Consider the following 11585-nt stretch of genomic DNA (forward strand, 5'->3'; position numbering starts at 1 on the left):
TTCCAGAAGGACAGCCATCTCTGCAGCACTCCACTAATCAGGCCTTTATGGTAGAGTGACCAGACGGAAGCCACTCTTCAGTAAACAGCACACGACAGCCCGCTTGGAGTTTGCACAAAGCCACCTAAAGACTCTCAGACCATGAGAAACAAGATTCTCTGGTGTGATGAAACCAAGATTGAACTCTTTGGCCTGAATGGTGGTGGCAGCATGGTGGTGGCAGCATCATGCTGTGGAATGTTTTTCAGCGGCAGGGACTGGGAGACTAGTTGGGATAAAGACAAAGATGAATGGAGTGAAGTACAGAGAGATCCTTGATAAAACCTGATCCAGAGCGCTCAGGACCTCAGACTGGGGCGATGATTCACCTTCCAACAGGAAAACGACCCTAAGCACACAGCCAAGACAACGCAGGAGTGGATTCGGGACAGTGACTCCCAATCATGGCCAGTTGTTGTACAGCTTGGATACAGCCTGAACAAAATAAATGCGGCCTCAGGATATGTGGTTTCCAGTTTGCATAATGTCCAGTGTAGTCATCGTGGGATCGGCTTGAGGGATAATATACACGGCTGTGACTATAACCGAAGAGAATTCTCTTGATTGTGAGGTATTCTTGGTCGGATGAACAAAAGGACTCGAGTTACTATATGTTATCACAATCACAACATGAGTAGTTAATCATGAAGCATACACCCCTGCCCTTCTTCCGGGAGAGTTCTTTATTCCTGTCTGTGGGATACACTGAGAACCCAGCTGGCTGTATGGACGGGGACAGTATATCCCGAGAGAGCCATGATTCTGTGAAACATGTATGTTATAGTCCCTGATGTCTCTCTGGAAGGAGATTCTCACCCTGAGCTCGTCTACTCCAGAGCCTGAACATTAGATAGTAATATACTCGGAAGCGGTGGATGGTGTGCATGCCTCCTGAGTCGGACTAGAAGTATATTCGGAATACCTCTTTTCCACCGGTGATGTCTTGGAGCAGCCCCTGGAATAAGTTCAATTGCCCTGATGGGTATGAACAAAGGATCCAATTCAGGAAAGTCGTATTCCTGGTCGTAAAGCTGGTGAGTTACCGTCACTCTGATATTCAAAAGTTTGTAGTAACACAAATGTTCTGGGCTAATAATGTAAGAAATAACACACAAAAACGAAATACTACGAAGTTGCTTAAGAGCTAGATGCAGAGCTGCCGTGTTTGTCGGCGCCATCTTGCATCACCTTGCATCATATTAAGGTATCTTTATTTTATTCAAGAGTGACAATTGAGTACTTTTTCCACCACTGCAAATAATTTCTCCAAAACTATATATACAGTAAGTGTTAACATTAGTTAGCAGCGCTCTTTACATCAACATTATTGTGTTTTGATGTATTTCTAATACATTTTAAGACTTTTTCTGGTCGATGTTGTCTAAAACCCCTTTTCTATCTGTTTGACCAGAAATCAAAGCCTTTGCTTATTCACATTTGTTGGGATGGAAAATGGTTGAAAAATATTGACTCTTAGCTTTTCATTTGACACCCAATTTGATATGCTCCCATGAACTTCTCATGTTGGTGCTCATGGATCATTCTAGATGGAAATGCCCCTCTCTGCAAGCGAAGACAAATTCAATTACATAAAAGATATGCTGTCATGTTGGTTTTGGACTGCGGTCTATGAGCGCTGATCAGTTACTGTATGATCAAGATGTTGAACGGGTAGGTACAGGCTAGGAATCACCAATAGATGGACATCTGTATATTTTACTACAGAGAGTGCCATAACAACACATGACATCATATACACATCCTATATAATACTTCTACACGCGCCCCTCCCCTCTTTTCATTAGTATAAAGTTAAGGATAGGCCTAGGCTGAGGTCAAAAAACGATTTCTCCCTGTGACATGAATACTTGACATGAAGACATCTAGTCGTGTCCTGCCACTGGCCCCTGGACCACAGTGCACTCCATCAATGGGTTCTTTTTCAATGACACAGAGACCACAACGCACACCATTTAGCCCCAGGATGGATTGGGGGCCACTCCATGTGAGGCAACCCTGCTGATCATTCTATAGGCCTTATTCACCGCTAGCCTACATGTAAAGGTCAGGTCAGTATGCACCATGGTCATCGCCACAGTAATGATCATGCATGGTTTGAGACTGAACAAAAAAAATGCCAGTGTGTGGGTAGTAGCCCGAATCATCAGCTGCCTTCCTCCTTACAAAATACGGTACCAGCTAGCATGGTTGTCACACTAGGTTCCAAAATTCAGAATGATCAACCACACTCTTAGGCCGTAAAATAAACGCTATAAACGCCATAAAATAAATAAGGTTGGTACACTAGTACCCGTACAATAGTCAGCAAGCACACTGAAATGCCTTCTATGTAGCTACATGACAGACTTGAGAATGTCTACCAATCAACAGATTAGGAGTCTTTCCCAGTGAGGCAGTACATCATCATACAGTAGTTGAGACAGAGTAAGAGAGAGGGGAGTGATTTTCTCATCAGTAGCTATCAGAGTTTATGAAGCAGAACAAGCAGTGGGTGCAGTGATTTGCATAAAACGATGAGAGTAGGACCATGCAGAAATGGTATAAATATTAATATACAACTGTAGCTCTGGAAGAAACCAAACGCTGTACTAAAATGATATTAATGTATTAGCAAAATCTGTCAAGTCAAAAGTGGGATTTATTACACAATATGAAAAGTGAATGATTATATATATTATATATATAATAAATAATAATAGTAAAATAAATATTACTAGAGGTAGAGTGAAATCTTTATAAATTGGACATTGTTACTCGTTAATATATGAATATATTGGAATATATAATATAACATATATAATAAATATTACTCACTAATATATGAATATATTGGAATATATCATATATATGACTCATTAATATGTGAATATATTGGAATATATAATATAACATATATAATAAATATGACTCATTAATATATGAATATGTTGGAATATATAATATAACATATAATAAATATTACTCATTAATATATGAATATGTTGGAATATAAAACATAATATAACATATATAATACATTTTACTCATTAATATATGAATATGTTGAAATACATAATATAACATAACATGTATAATAAATATTACTCATTAATAAATTAATATGTTGGAATATATAATATAATATGGCCTTCCTTGTAGCTCAGTTGATAGAGCATGGTGTTTGCAATGCCAGGGTTGTGGGTTCGTTTCCCATGGGGGGGCCAGTACGGAAAAGATAAAAAAATAAAATGTATGAAATGAAAATGAAATGTATGCATTCACTACTGTAAGTCACTCTGGATAAGAGCGTCTGCTAAATGACTAAAATGTAAAAAAATAATATAACATGTATAATAAATATTACTCATTAATTTATGAATATGGTGGAATATATAATATAACATATGTAATAAATATTACTCATTAATATATGAATATGTTGGAATATATAATATAACATATATAATAAATATTACTCATTAATATATGAATATGTTGGAATATATAATATAATATAACATATATATAATATTACTCATTAATATATGAATATGTTGGAATATATAATATAACATGTATAATAACTATTACTCATTAATATATGAATATGTTGGAATATATAATATAACATATATAATAAATATTACTCATTAATATATGAATATGTTGGAATATATAATATAAAATAACATATGTAATAAATATTACTCATTAATATATGAATATATTGGATTATATAATATAATATAACATTATATATATATATATATATATATATATATATATATATATATATATATATAAAATACATTTTACTCATTAATATATTAGCTATATGGATATACTGTTATAAAATGAAGTCAGAGAAAGGTTATATGGCTCTTGGTGTGTAAAATACTCCTTCTTGGTTCTAAATCAAACTTAAAGAATGTAATGTAACCTATTACCATTTCTTGGTATCTCGTACACATGTTACAGTAATGTTCCGTCCCTACACTACACAAGTGCTTAACAAATAATCTAGAAGCGTATGTCATACACAATACACAATAGTGTATAAACGGGGACATAACCATTGCCACTGTAGGGGGAATTGCCGAATGTGACATAACACACTATGCATTTTAATACACCATTTATATAGTATGACATACGCTTATAGATGATTTGTTAAGCATTTGTGTAGTTCTTATGAAGCCTCTATGTATGCTATATAAAGCATTTATAAGTTGGACTTTGCTTAAAGTGGGACCATTTTTTCTCTAAGAAAACAAGGTTAATAATTAATTCAATACAATTTTAACTGCATAATAAACTCTATCTACAACAACTCCACTCTAATGTATTACTACTCAATGGAGAAACAGTTGAGAGCTGCTGCTCTCTACGCCAAGCAGTGAAACCCATACATCTGTCACAGTCAATAAGATTAAGGCGCTATCATCTTCCCAATATCAGATAGCCTCTTTCTACACACTACAACACCTCACTGCTACATCTCTGGGAGGATAGGATTCGCAGCACCTAGCAATTATCTGTAACGTGGGAGCAAAATCAATGTGGCCATGGAAAGCCAGTAAGATCACAAAGCTCAGGGTGTCACTTATGTTGCAGCAGAGACTGGCTGCTGGGCTGGGTGAACCTTTTTTCAAAGCATGACTGTAGAAATCATATGGTAGGTCCTTGTTTAGTCTACATGACAAATATACTGTAACGCAGACATAAACACTCATGTGTTTTTCCACACTCAAAGGTGTTGCATTATCCTGTTTGAATATTGCAACAGCTGTAAAGACTTATGAACTGACAAAAAAAAAAACATCTGGGGTGGCTGTCACGTCCTGACCATAGAAAGATGTTATTTTCTATGGTAGAGTAGGTCAGGGCGTGATGTTTTTTCTTCTTCTATGTTTTCTATTTCTATGTTGTCAGGTTCTAGTTTTGTATTTCTATGTTGGGGTTTTGTTTGGGATGATCTCCAATTAGAGGCAGCTGGTCCTCGTTGTCTCTAATTGGAGATCATACTTAAGTAGGGTTTTTTTCCACCTGGGTTTGTGGGAGATTGTTTTTTGAGTAGTGTATGTTTCAACTCTGCATCACGGTTTGTTGTTTTGTTCTTTAGTTTATGTTTATGTATCGCATAGTTTCACAGTGTAAATAAAATGTGGAACGACACACACGGTGCACTTTGGTCCGCTTCCCCTTACGACAACCGTGACAGTGGCAGGTAGTCTAGTGGTTAGAGCCACATAATAACTTAAAATGCATTAAATAAATAAAGATCTTTAGGGTTACGGTATATTTTGGAGTGTTATACATTTTCATAAACAAGTTTGCTAGATAGAAACCCTGAGCTGACAAGGTAAAACATCTGTTGTTCTGCCCCTGAACAAGGCAGTTAACCTACTGTTCCTAGGCCGTCATTGAAAATAAGAATTTGTTCTTAACTGACTTGCCTAGTTAAATAAAGGTAACATTTAAAAAAAATTGCTGTGAAATCTTGATAAATTACAAAGTCTTTGTAAATTCTAACACAAGAAATGTGCTTTTACAGTATAGACCCAGAGCAATAACACAGAAATAACACATGCACATTATTCCATGTGTAGTACACTTCACACACTGTAATGCAGTTTTAAATCATTGTACTGTACAGTATTTTCTGTCATATCAGCATGTTGGAGTAGAATATATCAACATAAAATAAACTACAGTGTTAGCAGTTCACTCACCTCTGTTGGATTTATTGGTGCTCGTTCGATACTGGAAATACTAACATCACAAATGTCTTCCACTGCAGGTACACCACTATCAATATGGTCGTTCTCCATGTTCTCCCTCTAAGGTAGGCTCTCAATAATGGGACAAATAGAGAACAAATCTGAGCTCTACCATATGCCTCCTCTATCCTGGAACTAAGGTGGGAGGGGAGGGGGGAAGAGGGTAGAGGGCTTCTCATCCAGCCTTCCCTGACTGTCTTCCTTCCTGGAGATTGCGAGTCTGATGTACACTACCAGTCAAAGGTTTTAGAATACATACTCATTCAAGGTTTTTATTTTTTTAAACTATTATCTACATTTCATTAAAACTATGAAATAACACATATGGAATCATATAGTAACCAAAAAAGTGTTAAACAAATCAAAATATATTTTATATTTGAGATTCTTCAAATAGCCACCCTTTGCATTGATGACAGCTTTGCACACTCTTGGCATTTTCTCAACCAGCTTCACCTGGAATGCTTTTCCAACAGTCTTGAAGAAGTTCCCACGTATGCTGAACACATGTTGGCTGCTTTTCCTTCACTCTGCAGTTCAACTCATCCCAAACCATCTCAATTTGGTTAAGGTCGGGGTATTGTGGAGGCCAGGTCATCTGATGCAGCACTCCATCACTCTCCTTGTTGGTCAAATAGCCCTTAAACAGGTTGGCGGTGTGTTGGGTCATTTTCCTGTTGAAAAACAAATGATAGACCCACAAAGCCCAAACCAGATGGGATGGCGTATTGTTGCAGAATGCTGTGGTAGCCATGCTGGTTAAGTGTGACTTGAATTCTAATTAAATCACTGACAGTGTCACCAGCAAAGCACCCCCACACCACAACACCTCCTCCTCCATTCTTTGCGGTGGGAAATACACATGTGGAGATCTCCAGACCAAAGGACAAATTTCCACCGGTCTACTGTCCATTGCTTGTGTTTCTTGGCCCAAGCAAGTCTCTTCTTATTGGTGTCCTTTGGTAGTGGTTTCTTTTCAGCAATTCGACCATGAAGGCCTTATTCACAAAGTCTCCTCTGAACAGTTGATGTTGAGATGTGTCTGTTACTTGAACTCTGTGAAGCATTTATTTGGGCTGCAATTTCTGAGGCGGGTAACTCTAATGAACTTATTCTCTGAGCAGAGGTAACTCTGGGGCTTCCATTCCTGTGGCGGTCCTCATGAGAGCCAGTTTCATCATAGCGCTGGATAGTTTTTGCGACTGCACTTGAAAAAATGTTCAAAGTTCTTTGTTTCTCTTTTCGCTTATTTGAGCTGTTCTTGCCATAATATGGACTTGGTATTTTACCAAATAGGGCTATCTTCTGTATACCCCCCTACCTTGTCACAACACAACTGATTGGCTCAAACGCATTAAAAAGGAAAGAAATTCCACAAATTAACTTTTAAGAAGGCACACTTGTTAATTAAAATGCATTCCAGGTTACTACCTCATAAAGCTAGTTAAGAGAATGTCAAGAATGTCAAAGCTGTCATCAAGGCAAAGGGTGGCTATTTGAAGAATCTCAAATATAAAATATATTTTGATTTGTTTAACACTTTTTTGGTTACTACATGATTCCATGTGTTATTTTTAAGTTTTGATGTCTTCACTATTATTCTACAATGTAGAAAATAGTAAAAATATAGAAACACCCTTGAATGAGTAGGTGTTCTAAAACTTTTGACCAGAAGTATAAATCCGGTCAGTAGCCAGAACGAGGAAATCAATACATGTGGGCCAGTTATGTTTCAAGGTTCAAGGCCTTGCCCCTGACGCTGGGGTAGCTGTTGTAAGTGGTTAACCAAGAGCTTTATCCGACATCTAAATTGCATTTTGTTCACACCATTACTCCCATTCTCCTCTTCTTTGTAGAGGAGATGGACTATCAAGTGACTGGTAATTAGACCTGATAGCTCCCCCACATTACCAGTCATTTAAATATATTAAAATGCCTCCCAGAGGTTTAGCAAATATCTCATACTTGGAAAACCATGGAACAGATACAGAGGCTTTAGGCTACAATATAACTATAATTACAAAGTCATAATACTGATAGCAATTGTACTTCAATAGTAGCATATTGTTCAGCACCGAGTCGGGCACCTGAACACTGTTTCCAGACTATTGATGGTACTTTGGAAACATTTAGGATCTAATCCAATGATATTTTTGCCATTGATTTCCCATACACAAATATGTCTGAAACCATTGTGTATTTCGTGAGAGAATGATATCAACCTATTATTGAAGGTCAATGTTCCAAAGTCCTCTACTTAGAAATATTATTCAGTACTTCCGTATAACTGCAGATGACTCAATTTAAGAACATGGGTGAGATGGCATAGGAAAATCATCACTTCCTGTAGTGGCAAGCAGTGACACATTTTAGCATTTTGGCAGCTGTAAATAAAACAATTGCCCACACCCAGTCATTGCAATCATTCATGTGGAGACAGACACAAATATTGTCAAGAGAAGCAATCAAATCAAATCAAATTGTATTTTGTCACATGCGCCAAATACAACAGGTGTAGACCTTACAGTGAAATGCTTACTTACAAGCCCTTAACCAACAATGCAGTTTTAAGAAAATCTCAAAAAAAATAAGAGATAAGAATAACAAGTAATTAAAGAGCAGCAGTAAATAACAATGGTGGGGCTATATACAGGGGGTTGTCACACCCTGATCTGTTTCACATGTCCTCGTTATTGTCTCCACCCCCTCCAGGTGTTGCTTGTTTTCCCCAGTGTATTTATCCCTGTGTTTCCTGTGCCAGTTCGTCTTGTATGTCCAAGCCCACGAGCGTTTTTTTCCCGTTTTCCTGCTTTGCCGTTTCTCCTTTGCTAGTCCTCCGGTTTTGACCCTTGCCTGTTCTGGACTCTGTACCCACCTGGCTGACCATTCTGCCTGCCCTGACCTCGAGCCTGCCTGCCAATCTGTACCTCCTGGAGTCTGATCTGGTTATGACCTTTTGCCTGTCCACGACCATTCTCTTGCCTATTCCTTTTGGATTTATTAAACATCTTAAACTCCAACCATCTGCCTCCTGTGTCTGTATTTGGGTCTCGCCTAGTGTCATGATAGGGTACCGGTACAGAGTCAATGTGTCAATGTGCGGGGGGCACCGGTGTCGAGGTAATTGAGGTAATTATGTACATGTAGGTAGAGTTTTAAAGTGGCTATGCATAGATAATAACAGAGAGTAGCAGCGGCGAAGGGGGGGGCAATGCAAATAGTCTGGGAAGCCATTTGATTAGCTGTTCAGGAGTCTTATGGCTTTGGGGTAGTAGCTGTTTAGAAGGCTCTTGGACCTAGACTTGGCGCTCCGGTACTGCTTGACGTGCGGTAGCAGAGAGAACAGTCTATGACTAGGGTGGCTGGAGTCTTTGACAATTTTTAGGGCCTTCCTCTGACACCGCCTGGTATAGTTGTCCTGGATGGTAGGAAGCTTGGCCCCGGTGATGTACTGTGCCGTACGCACTACCCTCTGTAGTGCCTTGCAGTCGGAGAACCGAGCAGTTGCCATACCAGGCAGTGATGCAACCCTTTCAGGATGCTCTCGATGATGCAATCAAATAGCAAAACACATCATTGAGGTATGGTAGTCTCCTAAGACTACATTTGCAGCCTATACCAGAACACATATGACTGTATAGTGATGCAAGATGTTTGGGAACATTAGGTAAGCTACATGGAAAACCGAGTAATAAAAGAGGAAACCATTCAATCATTTAAACAAAACAAAAGCAAGAATCCAGTTTACTAATCAATTTCCAAAGTGCAAAGGAGTTGATAAGGAGAATATAACATGTTTCTACAATTACAAGGAAATGTCCTGTGTGGCTAAGTTGGTAGAGCATGGTGCTTGCAAAGTCAGGGTTGTGGGTTTGAATCCCATGGGGGACCAGAATGAATAAAGTTTAAAAAATGTATTTTTACATATACTACTGCAAGTAGCTCTGGAGAAGAATATCTGCTAAATTACTGAAATGTAAAAATGGGAAAAGCAATTAAGGTGTATTACATAATAAAACAGCATAAACTGAACTAATGTGGAAAATGTCTGTCCTTTCTTCCACGGGGATTTAGGCTAATTAGGGAAAGGATCTGAAATGCTCCAGTTCAATCTGTGAAGGTATGTTGTTTATTGAGAAACATAGGGAGTCTTGAAAGGTGGCCTTCCAAAGTATGCCTAAAGGTAACCTACTTTCATTTTAAAAGAAGACGTTGAGTCATGTGCAAAAAGTTAGAAATTATAGGCCAGCGAATCTCACAATTCAAGAGAAATGTTGACACTGAATGCATGTACTGCCCTTCTAGACCAAACAACAGCACTGACAAGTGTCCAACGGGAGAACTGCATTTTGAAGACAGGCAAATGAACACCTTCGGAATTAATCTTTTTTGCTACAGTTTAACAATATTAATATGGAAAATCCATCTGAAAGCAATAATTCATTAAATTAATAATCTATACCTCAAAATGTATATGTCACATCCATGACACTCTTACAGTCAAACAAAGAACCTCATGATGTGAAATGATGTTGGCCTATTATGCTGTGTTAACACAGGCAGCTCAGTTCTGATATTATTTTCACTAATTGGTCTTTCGACCAATCACATCAGATTTTTTCACATCAGATATTTTTCAAAAGACCAATTAGGGGGGAAAAAGATCAGAATTGGGCTGCCTGTGTAAACGCAGCCTACCTGATGTGAATATACATTCTCTCAAAGACAGGAGTCAGTGCAGGAGAGTTGGGATAATGAAGTTCAGACCTCCTCTCATCTTTTCACTCTGCACCCCACTTGAAATACCAGGGCAATGGTGTAAAAGGTAACCTAATAAATCATGGAAATAAATGCCTCCCACATTCAGCAGGCCCAGAAGCCTTCCAGGCTCCAGGCAGCAGGCGCCAGGCAGCAGCCGCCAGACAGCAGCCTCAAGGCTCCAGGCAGCAGCCGCCAGGCAGCAGGTTCCAGGTAGCAGGCTCCAGGCAGCAGGCTCAAGGCTCCAGGCTCAAGGCTCCAGGCAGCAGCCGCCAGACAGCAGGTTCCAGGCAGCAGGCTCCAGGCAGCAGGCTCCAGGCTCAAGGCTCCAGGCAGCAGCCGCCAGGCAGCAGGTTCCAGGCAGCAGGCTCCAGGCAGCAGGCTCAAGGCTCCAGGCTCAAGGCTCCAGGCAGCAGCCGCCAGACAGCAGCCTCAAGGCTCCAGGCAGCAGCCGCCAGGCAGCAGGTTCCAGGCAGCAGGCTCAAGGCTCCAGGCTCCAGGCAGCAGGCTCTAGGCTCCAGGCAGCAGGCCTAGGCAGCAGACTCCAGGCAGCAGACTCCATGCAGCAGGCAGTAGGCTCCAGGCAGCAGGCCCTAGGTTCCATGTAGCAGGTAGTAGGCTCCAGGTGGTGGGCTCCATGCAGCAGGCAGTAGGCTCCATGCAGCAGGCAGTAGGCTCCATGCAGCAGGCAGCAGGCTCCAGGCAGCAGGCTCTATGCAGCAGGCTCCATGCAGCAGGCAGTAGGCTCCAGGCAGCAGGCTCCAGGCAGCAGGCTCTATGCAGGTAGTAGGCTCCAGGTAGTAGGCTCCAGGCGGTGGGCTCCATGCAGCAGGCAGTAGTAGGCTACTAGGCTAGTAGGCTACTACTACAGGCAGTAGACTCCAGGCAGCAGGCAGTAGGCTCCATGCAGCAGGCAGTAGGCTCCATGCAGCAGGCAGTAGACTCCAGGCAGCAGGCACCAGGCAGCAGGCAGTAGGATCCAGGCAGCAGCCGCCAGACAGCAGCCTC

Source organism: Salmo salar, chromosome 25, assembly GCF_965601325.2.
Source record: "Salmo salar chromosome 25, fSalSal1, whole genome shotgun sequence".
Classification (NCBI taxonomy): Eukaryota; Metazoa; Chordata; class Actinopteri; order Salmoniformes; family Salmonidae; genus Salmo; species Salmo salar.